A 20,854-nucleotide genomic window follows, 5' to 3' on the forward strand; every position below is an offset into this window, starting at 1 on the left:
GCTATTGCACCTCAAATGACCATAATTGGACATACCTGGCTGTAACATGAATAACAAACAACTGCTATATCTGAGACCACCTATAAGAATGCACAGCCAATAAGAGAATAAAAAATGAGTCAACATCAGACATATAGGCAGTGAACACTGAGAGCTCCAATACAAAACATACAGATTGCATGAAAAGCCTTGTATGAAAACAAAGCAACCATTTTCTCCAGTTAATTAAACCTCAATGAATATTACCATCCACAAATATTCAGGGATACAGCAGATCTCTTCAGGTAGAATATTAGATGGTGGAATCTAATTCGGGATATCAACAATTCTGTGCTGGATGGTGCATGGTAGATGTATGCCTCATAGATCTTACATCATTGATAAACAGGCAAATCCATCAAGGCTATCCCGTCAGCACTCTCGGATGGATTGAGTGCTTTTCAAGCCCTGCTGTTGCCTGTTAAAATGCCATTCCAGCCGAAACATCCAGTCCGTGTTTTGGAAAACCTTCACAGGAAATCAGAGAAATTCCATGCAGTCTCGGAGGTTAAGTGGGGACAGGAGAACGTGAGTCATGGCTATGGTCACAGTGAAAGCAACAAAAGGATGCCATGACTGTGCTACCCTACCACTGGAAATTAGTTTAATATGCCTGTGTATAAACAACCTCAGGCAAACTTACAGATCAGATTAGGGGCTGAACAGGTCACATATTAAGTAGCAGGTAGCTATATAACTTAGGAAGAGTGAGGGCACCTACAACCCATGGAGGGTCTTTAAGATATAAATATACAGCCAATTCCTTGACTCCTACATCTAGCATTTGAATTTAACACTTCCTAACAGTTGACCCAGCAACAAAGGCCCCAACTCTGTGGGACCACTCAAGTGAGGTAACAGATTCAGGCTGCTATCAAAACAAAGTCCAGTTAAAATATGGTGGGTCGTCCCTCTGTAACCAGAATAAAACCATCAATTCTCACACAAGGGGAACATGGGGGGATAACCTGCATTAACTGATATATTAAAAAATAATTTGATGTTTCAGATGTGATTGAGATATTTCATATTTGAAAGCAGGCAAGTAAACACCGCAATGAAATGGAGGAGGTATTTATTTCAATAAGTCAGGTGGCTTTAGGGTTGGCTAATGAGAGGATGCAGTGTTTATTGGACAAGCCTATTTCTGCAAGCACAGTCCTGCCTGTTATATGCTTGGTCACTGTCTGTGGTGAATGTGCCAGTGGAAATGGATTGGGACATAAGGTTGTTTAGCCTGGAGTAATTGTTTCAGTTGTCTGATTCTGTGCTGTGCAATGTTCTATTAATTGCTTGTCACCCAACCCCCACCCCCAGGTGATGGAGAATGTCATTCATATGTTGCAAACTTTAGGAGGAAAGAGGAGGTGTTAAAATTGTTTTGAAAACCTAGCAACAGAAAAGGGTGGACAGGACTGGTGCAGAGTGATAAGAACATCTGTCTGAGATCTTGGGTGGGGCAGAGCTTTTGGACCTGTGATGTTGTGATGTCACCACTTAAACATTCCAACCTTGTCTTGCAAGATGTTAAATTTTAAACATGGCAATTTGCCATAAATAAAAATGCTGAGAAAATTAAAGTGAAGATCATCAAAGCATCAAAAATGAAGGTCGTCAAACGATCAGAATGGTTTACTGTTTAATTACTTTTTTCCTGGAAGTGTTATGGAACCAGCCCGCTTGGTGACCTTGTAAACTTGGGGCTTTCAGAGGCAATAAAGCCATTCAAAGCCATTGGGACCACCATCATGAGGGTACACACAATACATGTAAAAGTTACACAGGCAAAGGAATGTCTTACTCTTCCTGTGATGTGAAAATGTGTTATGGTGGTAGGAACTGCAATCACATTATGTGTACTGCATATAATTTTTAGCCCAACCAGCTTTTCTAACCAGCTGCATGCATTGTGTGACTGCCACAGAGCAACACTTGCTACATACTACTGGATATTGTTATGAGATATCAATAAAGTAGCATGAGTTCTCCCCATCCCTTTCAACAGCAGCAGCTGTGGGCTTCACTGGGAGCAGAGTTGGCTCCTTCGCTCAAAGGAAACGCGAGTGTCTGAACGCCGACCAGAGAGACATGTCCCTGCGGTACGTCTGCCTCTAATTAACTGCTAACCCAACACTCTGTTGTTATTGTAAGAGTATCTTGGGCCATAAGACTTTGACACCGTAGAATTCTTGCCCTTTGGCCCCCTCGCTTTTCTCTGCATTATTGTCATAAATTTTCGGGACACTCGTTGCTCTGAATGGGAAGGAGCGTGTAGCCTAGCACGGATACAGGGCTCCTGCCGCGTCTTTATCGGGAGGGGTTAAACATTGTGTTTGTTCACCATGATTGGTGGCCGCTTTCCTAAGCCTATAAAACCACTCTGTTTTCAATGTAAATAATCAAACAAGATGAGTTATCACGCCTTTAGGGACTACATATGTGTTTTACTTTACAATGGCTTTGTGGGGGAGCACACAATGTTCTTATTTCATATTGTACAAATGACAGATCTGACAGTCTCAGGATTTATAGGAGAATATTGAACAAAGACCTTTTATGTTACAAAGCCTTTAATTTTGTCTGATTTGTGGAAAGTAATGGAAATACTTCTAAACTCCATACTGTTTATTACTGATAGTTACTGATATTTTAGTGTGCTCATATATTCCTTTTTGTGAGTGGTGAAAATAAGCATGCATGTGTTAAACGTGTCTGGAACATGATTGTATTGTTCATTATTCTTAGTATTGAGAAACCCTGCTGTTGTTGAATTTTTTCTCAATTTTTGCACATTTTTATTAATTTCAGCAAGTTAACTCAAAATGTCATGCAGGAAATGAAAAAACAACACACACTTAATCATTCAGTAAAGAACAAAGTCCATCATAATTAGTCTGAATCTTGGTCACTATTATTTATCTAGAGAGATGACACATCTGTAGATGAAAATCATAAACGTATTGCTTCACAGCGGCCATCAGACTCTATTACGCAGGCAGCTGATTATGGCAATGGAGGCAAGATTCATCGCTGAACCTAAGCTGAAGAGCACCATCCGAAATGCATCAAGGCAGAGGTCACATTCCTCAGTTGGGGCAATTCCTTGAATCCAAACACCCCTATAAAGCACCCACATCCTACTCAACACCTCACCCAGTGCCTTGCACTGCCGTCGCTAATGGGCTCTAGTTTATAGAATGAGAATATCTTCAGAATACCGCCAAAAGAATGGAAATTTTGAAAAAATGGAAAAGTTTAATCGATGAGGCAATACATCAAAATAAATAAATTTCATTTGTATAGAACATTTCAAGCAGAAAGCGAGAGCAGAAATTGCTTTCCAGAACAAATAAAAGGATACGGTATTGAAATTACAACACAAGAAAACAATAAAAGCAGCATAAAAGATAACAACAAATTCCATATAAAATAGCAATATATAAAAAGACAATAATAAAACATAAAGAATAAAACAAGGGGAAGAAGTAAGCACAGTGAAATGAAGACACACTGAAAAACAATAAAAGGAATGATAAAACCCAGCAGCATTAAAACCTAGCAATTAAAAGGGGAAAAGCACAGTGAATAGCTATCAGTCACTACAGAAGGTAATTTTGTAAAAACAAGTTTTTAGGCTAGTTTTAAGAGCAGATACTGTATCAGCAGTTCTAATATTGTATGTAAAGCTACCTACTATGTGACATTTAGTATGTTGTTGAAAATACTATATGTTGCCTTCCTTTTCTTCATTTGACAAGTATGTATTTTCTTTTAGGCTAAAAACTAGAATTTTTGTGTTCTTATTCTGTTAACACAGTAGGACTGAGTGTGTGTGTGTGTGTGTGTGTGTGTGTGTGTGTGTGTGTGTGTGTGTATGTGTGAATGTGCGAGGAAAAACTTTTTCATGCACAGGACTCCTGTAATTAGTTTTTGTGAACTACAGAATCTAATACAGAGTGCAAATCACCTGTGAGAGGGTAAAAGAATCTATTTTCCATGATCCCATAATTCCAGGACATTTTAATGATGTAATGCACGTTGCAGCAAGGGTCTTGGGAATTCAGGTCCAATATCCTAACCTAAATACCTCTTCAAAGCTGATTGTGGTTGATGGGCACAGTTAAAAACGAGGAAAACCCCCACCAATTCACCAACCTGTTAGCTTGTATAAAACTTGTCAGTGCTAGTGCTAGACTGAGCAATCCCATATGTGGTTCAGTCAGGAGTTGGCTTTCTTTCAACCTTGTGAACAGTCAACAGTCACAGTCCTGCCCTTTAGAAAGCCTGTGCTGGTTTGGCCAGCCATCCCAGTGAAAATAACTGAAAGATTTTAGAATGTGTCACCAGCTGTTCACGTTTTAGTGTTTTTGACTTCATGCGAGTCAAATTTATTGCAATTACTGATCACAATCCAGGAAAAAAGAGAAGAAAGAAAATAACTCAGAACTTTCAGATCATATGCCCAGTTAAAAATTTTCACTTGTGCATATTGCTTGCATTCCTAATAGAATACATCAGTTTGGGTGCGCTGCAATGAAAAGAAAGCTTCTAACAATGAGAAAAAGTGTGTTCCAGTAATGAACACTACTATGAGCTCAGGTAGAGTATTGTGCTGGTTTGCTTTGTTCAAAGATCACTGAACATCTTTGTTTAATTTCAGCTAACAGTGAACTTGCAGAGCTCTGTCAGAACTGAAATATGACCACGTGCTGAATTACAGTTCGATTGGCTCAAATGTCAGTAATATTTGCATTATTAAATGAGTAAAGTAGTACTTTTGAAAGTGCCGCAACCTACTCTGACATGTTATGAAATCTGTAGAATAACGGTGAATCATTAAAACAGGCATGGGAGGAAATTGGTAAATTATGTTCCATATATGTTTACACCTTTGCTTGAGTCAGCAGGTCTTATATCTCATGACAGGCTGGATGTGCCTGGCAATTCTGCAGGCCACTGTGGGAACAGTCTTGTGAAATCCAGGGCATTTAAAAAGATTTTTGAGAACTAGACTTCAATTTAATTGAGTTGACTTTCAAAAAGTGGGCCTCTAAGCCACAGAATTAGGGGGTTCCCTAGGCTTGCCCCAACCCCTCTTCCAATTATTTGGTAAACCTTTCTTCTTTTTAACTCAGTAAATGCACAAGTTCAAATCTGTGTTTATATAATTTGCTCCTGTCTTAGTTGATCTTAGCTCCTGGGGTCATGGAAAAGTACAGAATAATGGGATATCGACTCAAGGAGCATTTTAGAGTCCATTTTAGCCTACACTGGAAAAAAAAGTTTCACTAGATAAATCTAAAATTTTACTTCAGTTTATTACACCTATATTTCCAACTACAATAAAATGAACCAAAATATTTTCAGTTTACAAAACCTAAAAATATAGGTGTAACAATTTGAAGTAAACATTTTAGGTATATCCAACAAAACATTTTTTCATTGAATTAAGGAGATCACACTACAGTTTCACTTGTCTATTGTGCATGGACTGCTATCACACAACTTCTTCTGAACACTCCGCAGATGTTTTACTCTCTCATAATTTTTCTCAGCTTTAATACCAATAAATCTACAATTCTGGAATTAAATAACAATGCTTTCTTTGATTTGTTGGTCTGTAAAAACATGCATCATTAACAAAAACACATCCGGGAGATGAACTAACTTACATATGACATTATGCTCATGTGTATGTAGCCTCAATGAGCTTTACCTTTTTCCACATTGATGATATCATAAGCAATAATTGTACGGCAAAATGTATGCATTATGAATAGTATGCATTAAAACAGAAGTGGCCATTTCTGGTCCTGGTGTGTGTGCCTATGTGTACGCACTTTTTGTTTCCACCAATTACCCTGGCTAAATGAGCTGTGGCTGTATACTCCAGAAAGATTGTTGATTAGATCACAGTAAAACGTTTCATACAAGGACAAGACCAGTATTCATCCATTCATGCCCTTCTCAAGATATGAAGCTAAACTGTCATATGGTGTAAAGGTTTGAGCTAATTATGTAAAGCCAAGAAGTCTGCATTAAAACGTTAAACAGGTGGGGCCCTTGCTGCTCACCTCTGTATTAAAGGAATGTTCCTGATGGATATGCATTACATGTCAAAAATGTATAGGACCAGGATCATGTATAGGTATTTATCTAACAGGTATGAATGAATGAGTTCAGAGAGGACAGTGAACATTCTCCACCTCTATTCTCATTTCCTACTCTTCATGATCTACTGTGGCACTCAGTGAGGGTCACATTGCATCAGTACAATCCAGATGCATTTAGTATTTGCAAGAAAAATGTCTTAGAACACATATTTATAATGTCTGATATGCATTCTTTAGTTAAAGAGAAATGCAGAAGCATTGGTCTGTTTTTTGGTCCTGTCTTCCCTGAGTCTTCATTCAGGACTTTTCAGGACAAGTCTTAAACAAAACACTGTAGGCATACCATGGTCCACTAGCCTCCAAACTTTTCCAGAAATAATATTAAATTACACAGGCATCAATAGCAGCCATTCATTTCTGAAGCCCACTTTGCTGACTTTGACCTTCTCATTCTCTTCGGTTCCATCTTGGTTTTCTCTTCATTACATCATAGATTCTTACATTCCGATTCCAAAAGCTTAATGCAAGATGACATTGTAAAACCAGCCAGAACATTAAATAAACAGTGACAGACAGTGGCATAACACAAAAAGCAACATTTCCAGATATTAACCATCATTCAGAGAATCAAATATACATGAGCCATGACATGCATTGACGCAATGGCATCAATGTGGTTACCATTTAGACAGAGACGAACTATGGTGATTTTGCCATCACTCGATGAGTCACTGTATTTACTCCAAATCATCAAACTGATTCTTAAAAAGTCCCAAGGATTCTCCATGCCAACAAAGCTCTCATAAATGGAGCGCACTGTGCAGCATTTGTCCCCATATGAGATCATGGGAGGGGTTCATCTAGAAGCAAGCTTATGCCTTTCCAGGAGGATTTCAGCTTTCAGTTTTAATGAAATCTCTGTGTGAAAGAGGCTGGCGTGGAGTCCATTATTAGTGTTCAGGAGCTCTCCGATGGTTCTGAAGACCCCATCAATCCCAGAGTCAACATGCTTCCTCCAACCGCAATGGCGTTCTCCTGGACAGACAATTCCTTCATTCCCCTACAAAGAGCCCTTGCCAGTAGGCTCTGTGCTCTTCAGAGCGTCGCGCTGTAGGTCCTCACTTAATAACAACTTAACAGTTTTACAGAACCGAAGAATGTGGTGTCAACAAGAGAACCATTGCACGCACACTTTAAAGCAGCTGCCATAAATCTGAAACAAACACGGCGGTGCGCTCGCCTTAAAGCAAACCCACGGTAGTCTGTGTTTTATGATTTTCACAACATGTGCAGAGAAACGCAAAACACATTTTTCTTTAACTCGAGAAAACCTAAAGAAGAGTGAATAAGGGGTTTTTAATGAAAACAGTATATTATTTCTTTGGATGCGGGAGGTACACGGTTGGAGTCGAAAAAACAAAGGCAAAGTTTAAAGTATATCATCTGTTCATCGCAAGTTTGAACCAATACAAAGATCTGAACGTGGCTTAAAAATCTGTGCACAAGCTCTATCCCATTCCAAAAGTGCAGAGCATTATGTGAATTTGCAGTCTGTCTTTCTGAATCTTAACGATGTGTGGTCGCAAATCATATTTGCAGAAAGTGAGCCATTTTGAAAGACCCCTGCTAACATTGGAATGATGTCCTGACCTCCAAATTCAAAAGTAGGTTCAGTACTTAGGTCATTTGATAAAACTTCCATACTGTTCTGGCAATAGGAATATCAGTGGGTCACTACTGGGTTTATGGTTATTATGCACAGTGAGAGTGCACCCCACACTATACCATTGGCATACTAAGTTTACAGTCCCCATAAAAAGTCTGTGGAGAAAGTGACAAATCAGTCTTCACTGGTGTTCTGTTTTTCTTTCAGAATAAGTCACTGTGAACTGCAAAAAAAAAACTAGTTTAGCTGAACTATTGACACCAGAGAACACAAAAAGCAGACTGAATGTTCTGAATAGAGGAAAAGCACTAACAGAGACCAGGGAAAGTGGGGGCCAGGGTCTGCCACAATATTGTCAGATATTGTCTGTGAGGTAGGCTTTGCTCAGTGCCACTTTGATGTACAGCCCAGTCAGTCAATCTGGCAGGTATATGATAGGCTCGATAACACAGACAAATAGGTACAAGAAAAAATCATATGGAAATGCAGAGATCCGAAGATGATGAGGTATGAGTGTATGGATGTGTATTCTCCCAGAATTCTAAACTAATCTGCTAATCTGTGTGTGTGTGTGAGAGAGAGAGAGAGAGAGAGAGAGAGAGATTTTTATGGTTTAGGCCAGATAGAAAAATAGTGACAGGTTTGCCTTACAATTCATTATGACATGTCAATATATAATGACAGTAGCAGTATTGTTGGTACTGTTAGGAGCCAACAAACAATGCCCCTTTTTGTACTATATTCCATTAAGAACTACAGAACCTGATACTCCCAGACTTTTCTATTCACAAGGGACAATCTGGGACCTTGTCCTGGAGCAATACATTTCTTTACTGAGCCACAGTAAACGCCTTCTCAAATCCAGTGTGCCCATTAATGCACCTTAGTCCATACACATGCTACTTCTCTGCAGTTTGTAAAAATCCAAACTCATTCCCTTCTCTGGGGTGCATCAGTGGAATTAAGGGGTGAATGTAAGCAGCACACGCTGTTGACCTCCCTTCCTGTCCCATGAATGTTTGTTTAATATTTCAGCCATACCTGCGCTGAATATTTTTGGGTGCCTTTCCTCTCCAACACTGGTGAGCTGCCCTGCCCACACCCTCAGAGAAAAGCCATCTGACTCAGTCTGCCTGTTCCTCTAGAGGGACTTAAGAAAACCAGGCATGTGAATCTCCCCCGATCAACACGTCACAAAGGCTTTGCTGAGCGTTGACAAACTTGAAACTTTAGTGGAAAAATTAGGGCAGCGCTGGCTCATTTTATGCTGAAAGGGCTTCTTATTTGTATTGCACCAAAGCATGTGTTTGGCAAATGAAGATGAATGGCACAGCCAGTAACTTGACATTCATCGATGGATATTAAATTAAAGAGGCCTGGCATGGAATGTGTCTCCAGAAACACATAATTACAGTGTGGTCTCCGAGCGTCAGCTCAGACTGGGCTGAGGGAAGATGTTGTGGCACTTGAATCACAGTGTTTTTACTGTGAGTGTGCATATCCAGGCAGAGATGGGAATGGTGGACACTGAAGAAGGGCACATGAATGGATAGGTGGACAGCATTGGACCTATGTCAAGGAGGAAACTGTCTAGATCTAAACACACAAGCACATCCATGGGAAACCCCCTAAAGCACATTGTACCTAATGCAGCTTCACTGTTTTGTTAAACAACTGATACTGAACTCAGAACAGATTAACAAATGGTTATTTAATTGAGATTATATTGCCTGCCCTGCTTCTATCATCATATCCACTCCAGAGTGGAAGGTAAGTAAAAAGTAGGCTCTGCTTGGCTATGCTATGCTGTATACAGAAGTTAGGGTCTTTAGGAACTCACATGGAGTCACAGTATTTGATGGCATATCAGTTTACGCTGAACAGCACTGACAGCCCATAAAAGGAAATGTATATCCATCCCACATTCATCCTATTTTGAAATATATGGCATAAAAGCAGAGCGTAAGGCTGCATGTTTGCCATGGAAAATATTGACTGAAGTCATGGCAAAGTTGTTGAAAATCACATAAAACTGAAAAAAGTGGCAGAAATTATGGAATGTTTAAAAAAAACATTAATTTCTTTAATAGAGCTAATGAGCAGCAGTGGGAAACGATTTAAATAACGTGCAACTATAGCAGAAGTTTTTTTTTTTTTTTAAATCAGCGGGCAGTTGCCGTTAGGAATAAATACAAGTAAAATGCATTTAATCACTTCAGTCCATCACGCAAAGAAAGAGCATACTTTTTTGCCTATAGATGCTGTTAGATACAGAGCATGTTGAAATTGCATTACTAAAATAAAAAACAGGGATACAGTCCATCCATTTAAATTTCTTTAAAGCTTGTTTTGGTGTATCATATTGTTCATTACAAAGTTTGAGTCTTTGCTGGAGCACCTGTTGTCACTGAAAACATTATTGTAATGGGGGGAGGAGCGCTCAGCAGGGGCCGTCAAACATCTAATTGCAACAACTGACAAGGAAGGGAACCTTGATCTCAGCACAATTTCAGAATCTGTATACATTATCACACCATGTTTCTCCCACCATATGGCAATATGGTTAAAATGCTTAGGCCTTTACCTGTCACACTGTAAGCTATGTTAAGGTTGACAGTTACCATTCAACTGCCAAAAAATCATGGAGTAAATCAGAAGTTGGAACTGCCAAAAGCAATGGAAAGAATCACAGACACTCAAGCCCACCCAACCATAATTATGAGACAGCAGCCTTAATCAGAGGGCAATTAGAATAAAAATTGTCCAACAGGGGCCATTAGAAAAGCCCTGTATAATTGCTACTGGCAATTTAACATGGTGAATTTAACTTGCCCGTTTTCCACATCTCTCCCACTCGTTAGCCCTCTGGCCTCACCTGCCCCACTGAATTAAGGTCAGCAGAACAGTGGGACTCCTCCGGGGGAGCTCTCCAGAATTAATGCAGGTCCTTTGAAGGCCTGGGTCTGGGACATTCCGTCACTGTCTTTGGCAAAGCAAACAGGGTCAGGCAATGCAGGCCTGCAACTGTAAAGAGTAAGTTTAAGCTCATGCCAAGTTGCAGGACTCATTTGCTTCATGTCTCTGTTTTTACATCAAGCTCAGAGGGGGGCCCCTCTGACAAGAGGAGGCACAATGAGCTCAGTAGTTCTCGCAGACCTGGTGGAACATGAGCCTTCTCTTCTGTAACCTGCTCCTGATGTCATGGCCCTGTGGCCCAATCAGCTCTCCTGGAGGTTTGAGTGGTGGGTAATGGAGAAAATGAAGACACCATTGACCCATTTCTCAATCCGGGAATGCCTCATGTGTAGTGCTAATCCTTCAGGGTCTCAGTGAATGCGATGACCACATGACCCATATCTTCAAATGGGTGCAAAGTTCTGACCTTGTGTTCGCCGAGGGGAAGTGAAATGTTCACACCATGTGAATGATTAATCACAGAGGAATTGCTCATTATCTCTGTCTGCAGCCATTTTACAGCATTAGCAGGGCCTTTTCTGTTCAAAGAGGGACTGTTTTTCTGTCATAACCTTTGTTGAAATTTTTTCAGAAAAACAAGTTAAAGAATGTAATGTTATATTGACTGCTGAGAAGCTTTAATCAGACCCTGGCCCCAAGGTACCTGTGAAAGGAAGCTGCTTAGAATGAGTAAGGGCAGCCGAGAGGGAGGTTCTGAGCGGAACTAGGCCAGTATGCACCTCCCATGGCAGCAATCCACACCCTCTCTCCCCAGACAGCTCCACTGACCATTGCTTTAAATTACGACCTCCTTTCTCCTCAAAGCACAGAATGCAGCTGACTATTGTAAGTGCGCAGAGATGCAAGACCTCATGTTGTTATGATAGGTGTTTTTCATGGTGTATCAAAGATGTATCAAAAATTGTCAAGATTTACTTCATTTGCCTTCATGCCCTTGAATGGTGAATTTGTGTATTATTGTGAATATTGCTTGCCACAGTTTGGACATCCATAGCATGTGATGTGTTTAAAATTCCAGCTATGGTCTGTTGAACAAAAGTCCTTCCTGAGTTATCACATTCACTTTCAGTCCTCCAAATGTTTGAGAGCCACTGGGTTACGAGTGGCCGGGTCTACTTGTACTTACAAGTATAAATAACAAGCCCACATGCCAGGGCTGGCCACTGGGGGAGAGAAGCCGGCTGCGGCCGGTCCTGTCAGGTCAAGGGTGCCGTTATCACCTCATCTTATATGAGGGAAAGAGTGTCTAGAAACAAACAGCACATTGCTTGAAAATGTGACACAGCTCTAAATCAAACACCACTGAACTCCAAAAGTTCAGTGGTGAATCACGGGAAAGCCAGCCTGATTCAATGACTTACATCCTTTTTAGTAATACTTTGAAATATTCTAATAATCTCAAAGGCATGGCAACACATACTCAAATACCATTTTTAAGCAAGGAAATACACAGCCCCAGAGCAGCAACACTTAATTTATATCAGACGCAACTATAGCTAACTTCATTCTGATGTCAGCAAAATGCACAACTGTGCAACAGCACACTATTTGGAAAGGTGCTCTCCAAACAGTCACCTTGAACAACCAGGAAAAGAAAAAACTTTGCGTGGCCTAGGATACATAAAGAATACAGAGTGGTCACATGCATGGACCTAGATCTTTGCTCTTGGCACCAGCCTAGAACGTGTCAGAACTGACCTTTTCATTCAATATTGTGTTTGGAAGCCCCACTTGGCTCTCGCTGATTCACTTTGGCAAGGCTGACAACAAAGCTGGCACTGCTTGGTCGGCATACCCTGTTAATGCCTGAACAGAATGTAGGAAGCTGCTACTGAGGACAATGAGCAGTCTGTCTAGCCTGCCTTTTGACCCCTGCTTCAAAGCCCCCCCCCCCCTCTCTCTCTGCCTCAGCACTTTTGACGTAATATTCCCATTAGATTATGGATACATGAGTCAAAGTCAAAGAGGCTACACTGACTTAGTCAGGACAATGTTACTGTTGATACCAGGGGCCAGACCGCAATGTCAAATTCTCCATTACCCACTGGAGAACAGCAGGCTGTACTGTGGCACAGTGGCACAAGGCCTTTCGCTGGGGTTTCAGGTGTAAGCTCCTCCATTATCTCCCACTCAAATCTGGACGTTCTGCACCAGAGACACTCTGAGGCTTATGTAGCCACGGTGAGGCTGGGGCTACACAATGGCTCCATGCTTTTGGGGGCACTTAGAGAGGAATTGACAGATAAACATTTATAATGGCGGTGAGGAAGGAATTCTAACCTGTCACAATCATGAAATCAGCCTCAAAACTTTGGCACCTTGAATATCTGTGGGACCGGATGGATTGGACAAATTCTATATTTCTTAAATTTCAGTAGGATATAAAGCTGGGATATTCAAATGGTAGCCTAGGCATAAAATGTAGATCTCCACAGACACACTCTTAGCACTTTAATTTAAGAAAATATATAATATACAGATGATGAAAAAATTCTATGGACCATGTCCAGGACTTCATCTGCACAGTGTTAACACTAAGTTAATACTATGCATTAAGACAGTACCTCCTCTGATATGCACATGTGCAGCATGTTTTATTCATACATTGTTTTAAAAATAGTGTGTTGAAAGAGTTTGGCCCATATGCACCATTTATAAAAAAAGAATGTGGCCCCCAGGAAGAAGTAACTGAAACCCCATGGTGTGGAGAGGCTAGTAGTGTTCATAATCTGACAGTGATGTAGCACACTAGATGAAAGTATGCTAACTCCTTCAGCTGTCAAGTGAACACTGTGATTGGATCACATAGATGAGAGATTACACGAAGGCACAACAAAGCAACAGCCCATGACCAGACGCCAAAGCATTTTGACCCACCTCTTCATTTGCCTCGCTGGGGTGGGGCTGTAAGGCTGCCCTAAAGCTCAGGCTTCATCCAGTGCACAGAAGGTCACCCTTTAAGATAAATGCATTTCAAGGCACGGCTTCTTCGCCATGTCAAGCGGAACACCGAGCACCTAAACTCGACTCCCTCAATCTCACAAAAGCAATTAATGCAGCACATCAGACTGTCATCTTAAATCCATTTACTACCACATGTGTCAACACTGATTTTCTCTGTGTGTTCAAGAAGATAATGATGAGCACCTTACCTGACAGTTAAACACAGTCACTCTCGTGTGCCCTGGAGCCCTGACGAGTTGTGGAAAACAACCTGAGCGATGCAATAAGTGTAGCAGGAGGCCTTCCAGGCCACAAGCACACACGAACACCGGGAGCCATTCTTCCAAAGCTTTCTCAAAATGAAATGAATTATTAGCACAACAACATGCATCTAACATACACCAAATCTCCCAAATGACTATCTTAGCTTGAAACGAGAAATAAATGGTATTTCCTTAGCCTGTTGGATATGTTGGGTGGAGACATGAACTTGGCCACAATTTTTAAGTTATTAAAAATGTTTTCATCGTGGTTTTGATCTCTCAGTTTGTTTCAGCAAACTGCATATCACCAATCCAGGGACAGATGGATTCATAACACTGCTTATGGTGCAGATCCCATGAAATGAGAAATGAGTGCAGTAGTGGTCACAGATTAGCATTAACTGCACACAGCACAGACTTTAGATTTTCTGCTTTTCCGTGAGAGAGCAACCAAGTTTCTGCCATCTGTTTGAGCATTAGCTTCATGGCAGAAAGATTGTCAGTCCTTTCAGACAGGAGACATTCCATACTTGTCTCTGACCTGGGTCCAGCGGGATACAACGATAGGTGAGCCGCGGCTATGCTGCCTGTCGTGTTTGAGCTTCTCTCCTCCCTCCTCTCCTCTTTCGATCATCTTTACACACTTTTTCAAAGTGCTGACAAGCAGTGCTTACAGACCACACTGAAGTGAAAGCAAACACAGAAGCCTATTAGCTAGCAAAGGTGGGGGTGGGGGGGGGGGGGTGGGCACAAACAAAGGGCTCTCAACATTACCTCTGTTAGTGAGAGTAAGCTGGACAGAAATTGTGGCATAGCTCTGATATCACTTGAGAAAGACAGTACATTTGTAAATGGAAAGTTAAATATAGGATCCACTACTGACAGTACTAACATTGCTCCATTCTGCCCTACCTGATACCTGAAACCCAGTCTGAGCAACTGATTCTTGGTTCTTTTCCAACCTTTGAACTTGAAATCTGGTATACCCATGTGTTTCACTTGTAACATTTAAACATCTGCTTGCTGGGAATGCACAGCTATTATACCGAGTATTTCTGATGTCCTGGCCTGATAGTGCATGCACTGACTCAGCGGCTCGCTGACTCAACTCACTGTTCCTTTCTTATCCCTTTACCAGTCATACTGCCAGACAGGCTTGGTTTGGATGTGCTGCTTTCCCACCTACTTTGTGGGGATTTTCGTGGGTCTGTTTATACAACTGTTGAGTCTGAAATCCGGCCACTTAGAACACAGGACATACCTCAGCTCTCTGATTAAGTCGACAGTCCAGAGAGGATAAACTTGGCCCGAGACGCTGGGCTGCCTCATGCCTTTTAGTAGGATGATATCACAAAGATTGCTTTATGCACAGGCCAGGGGAAGGAGAGATGCAAGCTGCCAATGAGTCTCAAGCCTGCTGTACCAGTCCTGCTCCAAGAAGACCATTGTTCCAGGATTAAGTGAAATTCTTTAAAAAATATTTCAAATAAAATTTCTTCAGAGAATGAAAAAGACCAACTAGACTTTTCTTTAGTTTCAAAGTCCTGGCCTCATGACTCCTGAACAACTGAACAAAAACAGACTGAATGTTGCCACTGAGAAAGTGATACATTTTTCATGGGTGGGGCCTCATGGTTGACAGATGTGCTTGGCTGTTATAAGACTCAGTCAAATTGAGTTTTTCTTTTGCTTTGTTAAATAAGTCAACAAACCATTACCGGAATCACTGTTCAGTCCATTGACAACGGAGGAATTCCAAAAGACTGAAGCTAAACTGTATTGCACTAATATGAAAGAAGGGAGCTTGCACTAATCCACATTAAATCCATTAAAGCAGTTAATCTAACGTGTATTGTGCACAAAATACTGCAGTCTATCCTAAGGGATAAGTCAGAGTTATTCCTGGAGAGAGATAGCATTATTTGAAATAGTAGGCATGGACTACACAATGAGGCCAGACTTAACTGATCTACAATTATTATTTTTAGAATGTTACAAAGTGTTTTTGGCATAAATTATTGGGTTCTGAAATAACCTTTAAAAAAGAGCTGCATAAGCAATTTATATTTAAACTAAAGAATGTGGGGGATTAAAACAGTTTAATCTCTGCACAGAATGTAAAATATCCTTTGAGCATTCTTCCTTCCATTGTTTGGATACTGATATATAATATAACATAATGTAATATAATATAATATAATATAATATAATATAGGTGTGTGTGTGTGTGTGTGTGAATGATGTGTCTGCCATGCAAAGGATTGCCAACCTGTCCAGGGTGTGTTCCTGTCTCTTGCCAAATGCATGCTGGGATAGCCCCCCCACGACCCTGACCAGGAATAGGCGAGTTACATAACGGATGGATAAAATAATATATTTTCTATGGTCATAATTATTGATAACTGTAAAATACAAGACAGACATGGGCAAACCCTGGGAAAATCCAATTTTATATTCAAAAATGCAAAGTTAATTCTGTGCAAAAAAATATTTAAAAGTCTGAGGTGTGAAATGGATTCTTTGAAATGACATCCTGGTCTCATTTCCTCCATCAGAAACATCTTGAATATAAACGGATTAGCAGAAATGTACTGTTCCCATCATACTAGGCAAAGGCTAATATAAAAGGCGTAAATGATGCTTCATTTTTGTTGGTCTGAAAATCACCGGACAGCGCACCTGACACATGATCCTCTCCTCTTTGTTAAACACTGATACCTGAATGCTGTAACTTTGATAATTGTTATGTGCATAGGTACTGTAATGTAAACATACTGCCAAATGTTCTGGCTCCTGCAATAAAAAACATTATATGACATTGAAAATGAAACTGCAGTGCTTTAAAAAATTGTTGCATAACATATTGTTTTTAAAAATAGCCCCCAGTTTGCATTCCCAGACAAAATTCTAAAGTGCTGCAGACAGTATCCATGTGCTATGTGGGGCCTATGAAGGTGGATACACATCAACTTTCACCTGTGGAGGGACAGCAATAAGTGCCTTTTGCTTTTATAAGCCAACAACCGTATGGACTGCTGTTGCCTTTTAAAATGAAAACAGACAGGAAGCTAATGGGCTTCCTGTCAAAAGCCAATCTGCAAGATTATTCTCTTAAGTAAAACAACACCACTAAAATACAAAATACCAAAGTTTAAAATATTATTTCAAGGTTTTCACTTCTCAGTATGTTGTTATTTAGCATATTGTTATTCATTCATGACTGTCAACAGAACCTTCTTAGAATGTAAAGTGTAGCCTTTTAATGACCTTTTACACCCTATCATTCTGTTTTCAAACTGAACTTGCACAGCTGCAATTAATTGTTAAACCCATTTTGCAATTTTCTTTCAAAGGAAAAATTCTCAGGCATTCTGAAATCAAATATTTTTTATATTATTATCAGGAAGCTTTCACGTGACTTTTAGAATTGAATAATGCTATCATGCATATATCGTGAAGATATCTATCCACACCCTATCCACAAGATGAGAAAATACATTGTTTTCCAAAATAAAATATATGCAGTTTTACATCTAAAGATTATTTGAGTTTCTGAAACTTAAGCACCTCCAGGACCTCCCAGATTTCTACCAATAATCAATTGATTCCAATGGGAAGGTTAACTGTGAAATTAATGTAAACAAGAGAGTTTGCATTTTCTTGTTCAGCCTCAAGTGGAATTTCATCAGTAGCTGAGAACCATACAGTGAAATAAACTCAAAAGTGTTAATATTTATTCCCATGCAAACAGGTTTTGTTTTGAAGGTCTATGAATGTTATTATTGCTATGATTATCATTATCATGAACGGCAAGCAAACGGCATACCATGCTAAGCTTCTTTGAAACACTGGCTTCAGCACGCATTGCTTTACCAATGTCCCTTGCTCATTTATCCAATTTATCCATGTTTCCCAGAAATATTTTAAAAACATAATTAATGGCAATTAGTGATGTAGTTGGTAGGGCAACCAACTCACAAGCTACACGAGTCCACCATGTGACTTCCTCAGCCGTGGTCCCTCCTCTATCTGTTGCCCTCTCTACTTTCTATCTGTCTGGATGGAGCAAGGAATTTGAAAGGAGGGCAGACTGTCCTGCTCTCTTAAATCTGCCTTACAGTTTAGATTAAAACCTAAAATGAACCTTAAATGGGTGCCACATCCTGGAAGTATGCAATGTATGAGCATATAACCCATCAGCTGGCAAGATAAGGTCTGGCCATCCCCAGCAGGTTCCAAATGCTGGCATCAAGGCTTTCCTGGTGAATCTTATCATCAGTACCAACATTCCACAGGCTTTTTTGCTCTTTGAAAGAATCCTGCAGTGGGATGAGAGGCAAAGTGGCCCCTCTGGAACGGACTCTGGACTAGCCTGCGACAACTTATCTGATGGAGACTGACTTCAGAAACCCAGCTGAGCCAAGTGGCAAGGACAGCCTGGAAGCTACTAACAATCCACACTGGTTTTGAACCAAAGTCATTTTACATAACACTTTTTTGAATTTATTTTTATTACTGTTTCTCACAAATAGATATTATGCATGCCAAATGTATTGTAGTGGCTATTATTTTATCAAATGCTATCAAATTTTTTATTAAATATTTTACTTATTTGAATTTACCTGAGGGCTTTGAACTGGAAATATCTTTGAAAGTTTCTGGTGTAGAATGATTACAGATGGTACAAATAAACCCATTTTGAACACTCGCAGATTCCCGGTGCAATTGTTTCAGAGAAGCCTCGGCTGTGAGCTTGATGATGTTTGACAAAGCTGACAGGAAATTATGCACTTCAATGGATTGCTTGAGCACACATAAAGAAAATGTCCCTCCATTAGAATTAATCTATTCAGCTATACTCAACCACAGAAGTGAAAGCAACAACTCCTCATAACTTATCATAACTCAACAGGTTTGGATAGAGTGAGGCTGCTCCATTAACATATGTAGGAGTGGATAAAGGCCTTGCAAACAGATAATGTCTTAGCAACACTTGCATAATGAAGTGCATTGCTATAACATAACCAAACTGACATATGCTGTATCTATAATGGTTTTTTTAAAAACTTTTTGTGTAAATGATTTAAAAAAACAAACATCATTTTACATGAAGACCTCAAAAAGAAGAGAACTAGATTTCACAAATGGCATTATCTATAGTTTTAAATGATTCTTAAGAGTGATTTACCCTCTACAATAAGGTAAGGCCTTAAGGCCTATTTGAACTTTAGGAAATGGAAATGGTCTGTAAGCTTAACAAAGTGTTGCCTTTTGATGTTCTTTCACAAAAAGAATGCCTTCATATCTGTGCATTAAAGTACTTTAATCTTAGAAAAAAATCTCAAAACAAACACCAACTGCTGTGGCAATAACACACTTCTGGAAGGTGCATTTTCAAAAGCAAATCCCCTGAAATACGTGAACATTCTTTAAATGTTTTTGGAACCTAATGAACTCCATATGTAGTAAACACAGTGTTTTTGGTCATTTGTTTGCACACAAATAAATAAAAAGAAAAAACAAAAATATGTCTTTGTGAGATGAGTTTTATGTATCTTGCCAAGCCAGGAAGTTAATTGATTGCTCTGTATTGTCGGTTGTCATTTTCAGTGAAGTGCATTATAGGTATATCTGAAAAATAACAGCTACTAAGACTATTATTAGCTGATATTCGGAAATATCTTTGTACATATAATATCACAGATAATTGCAATTTTAGACTTGACCCTCAGAATGACCTTTGACATAAAAGGTCAGTCCTACTCCATAAATAGTTCGGAGAATGTGAGCAGAATTTGTTTTTTGGCCTAAATCCCTAAATTGCTCTCCATTTAAAAAAAAAATAGTCAAGACAAATTTCCAAATTCCACGTATTGTAATTAAATCATTGGAATTCAGATGGAATAAATGAACAGAAAGCTCACAAAACAAATAAAACATGCCCATTATACAGAATGTAATTTTTTTTAAATCATATGCAGTGGTAAAATTACAAGCATGTATTAAAAGTGACAGAATTTATATTTTGTCTAAAAAAATGTTTATTGTTATCAAGAACTGTTCTTGCAGTTCTCTAGAAATTATTTGGAAAAAATAACGGCAATAATTGCAAAGAAACAAGATAAAATTGATTATTTGAGTTCAGCCAGAAAGTCAGCCTGGCCATGAAATTACAATGAACAGCGCATACAGAAGCACTGTGGTGTAGAGAGTCAGGAAAGCTGATTCATGCATTTGTAAACACAGACAGCATCAGCCTTTGTATGATACATTTAGCCTACACAGGCAGACAGATGCTTCTTTCTGGGTTAGACTTGCTGATGCACACCTGGCAGGAAAAAAAAAAAAACATGCTGTGTTGTATCTCAGTGGCAAAAGATATATACGCAGTTCCTCATACCCTTGGCCAATGGCTACTCAGATCTGTGACCAGCCATTTTGATGTGTGTGGGTGATTGGTATTAGAGGGCTAAGCAGATGGTCCCAAAACGTGCTGTTCTGAAGTGCTTTCAAATCCCTGACACCTACTTTTCAGGCAGAATCTACATACAGTAGATACAAAAATCAGCTTTCACTGAGCCCCATGAATGCTAATTCATTTGTCACACTTTTTTTGGCTGGACTGCACCAGCCTAACCTGGTCTTGTTTTTACCATACATTACTATTGCACACTTGCTCAGTCTGCTTACAGATCTTGTATTTGTATACACAATGCAATCAAATCATGTTACAATAATGAAGTTTATTAGAATACTTCATATACCCCTTTAAATTAATTTTGGCTGAAATGTATATAATTTTCATGGATTAAATTCCTTTGAAATTAGAACTGCTTTGGTATTGAAAATACTTG

General features: G+C 39.6%; 1 long non-coding RNA gene across 1 annotated transcript in view; it reads right to left on the bottom strand.

Annotated features, from left to right (window-relative positions):
- The window catches only part of LOC135250498 (uncharacterized), a 42,207-nt gene that overhangs the window by 2,265 nt on the left and 19,088 nt on the right, over positions 1-20,854 (bottom strand). The window lies entirely within an intron of this gene.

This window comes from Anguilla rostrata, chromosome 1, assembly GCF_018555375.3.
Source record: "Anguilla rostrata isolate EN2019 chromosome 1, ASM1855537v3, whole genome shotgun sequence".
Classification (NCBI taxonomy): Eukaryota; Metazoa; Chordata; class Actinopteri; order Anguilliformes; family Anguillidae; genus Anguilla; species Anguilla rostrata.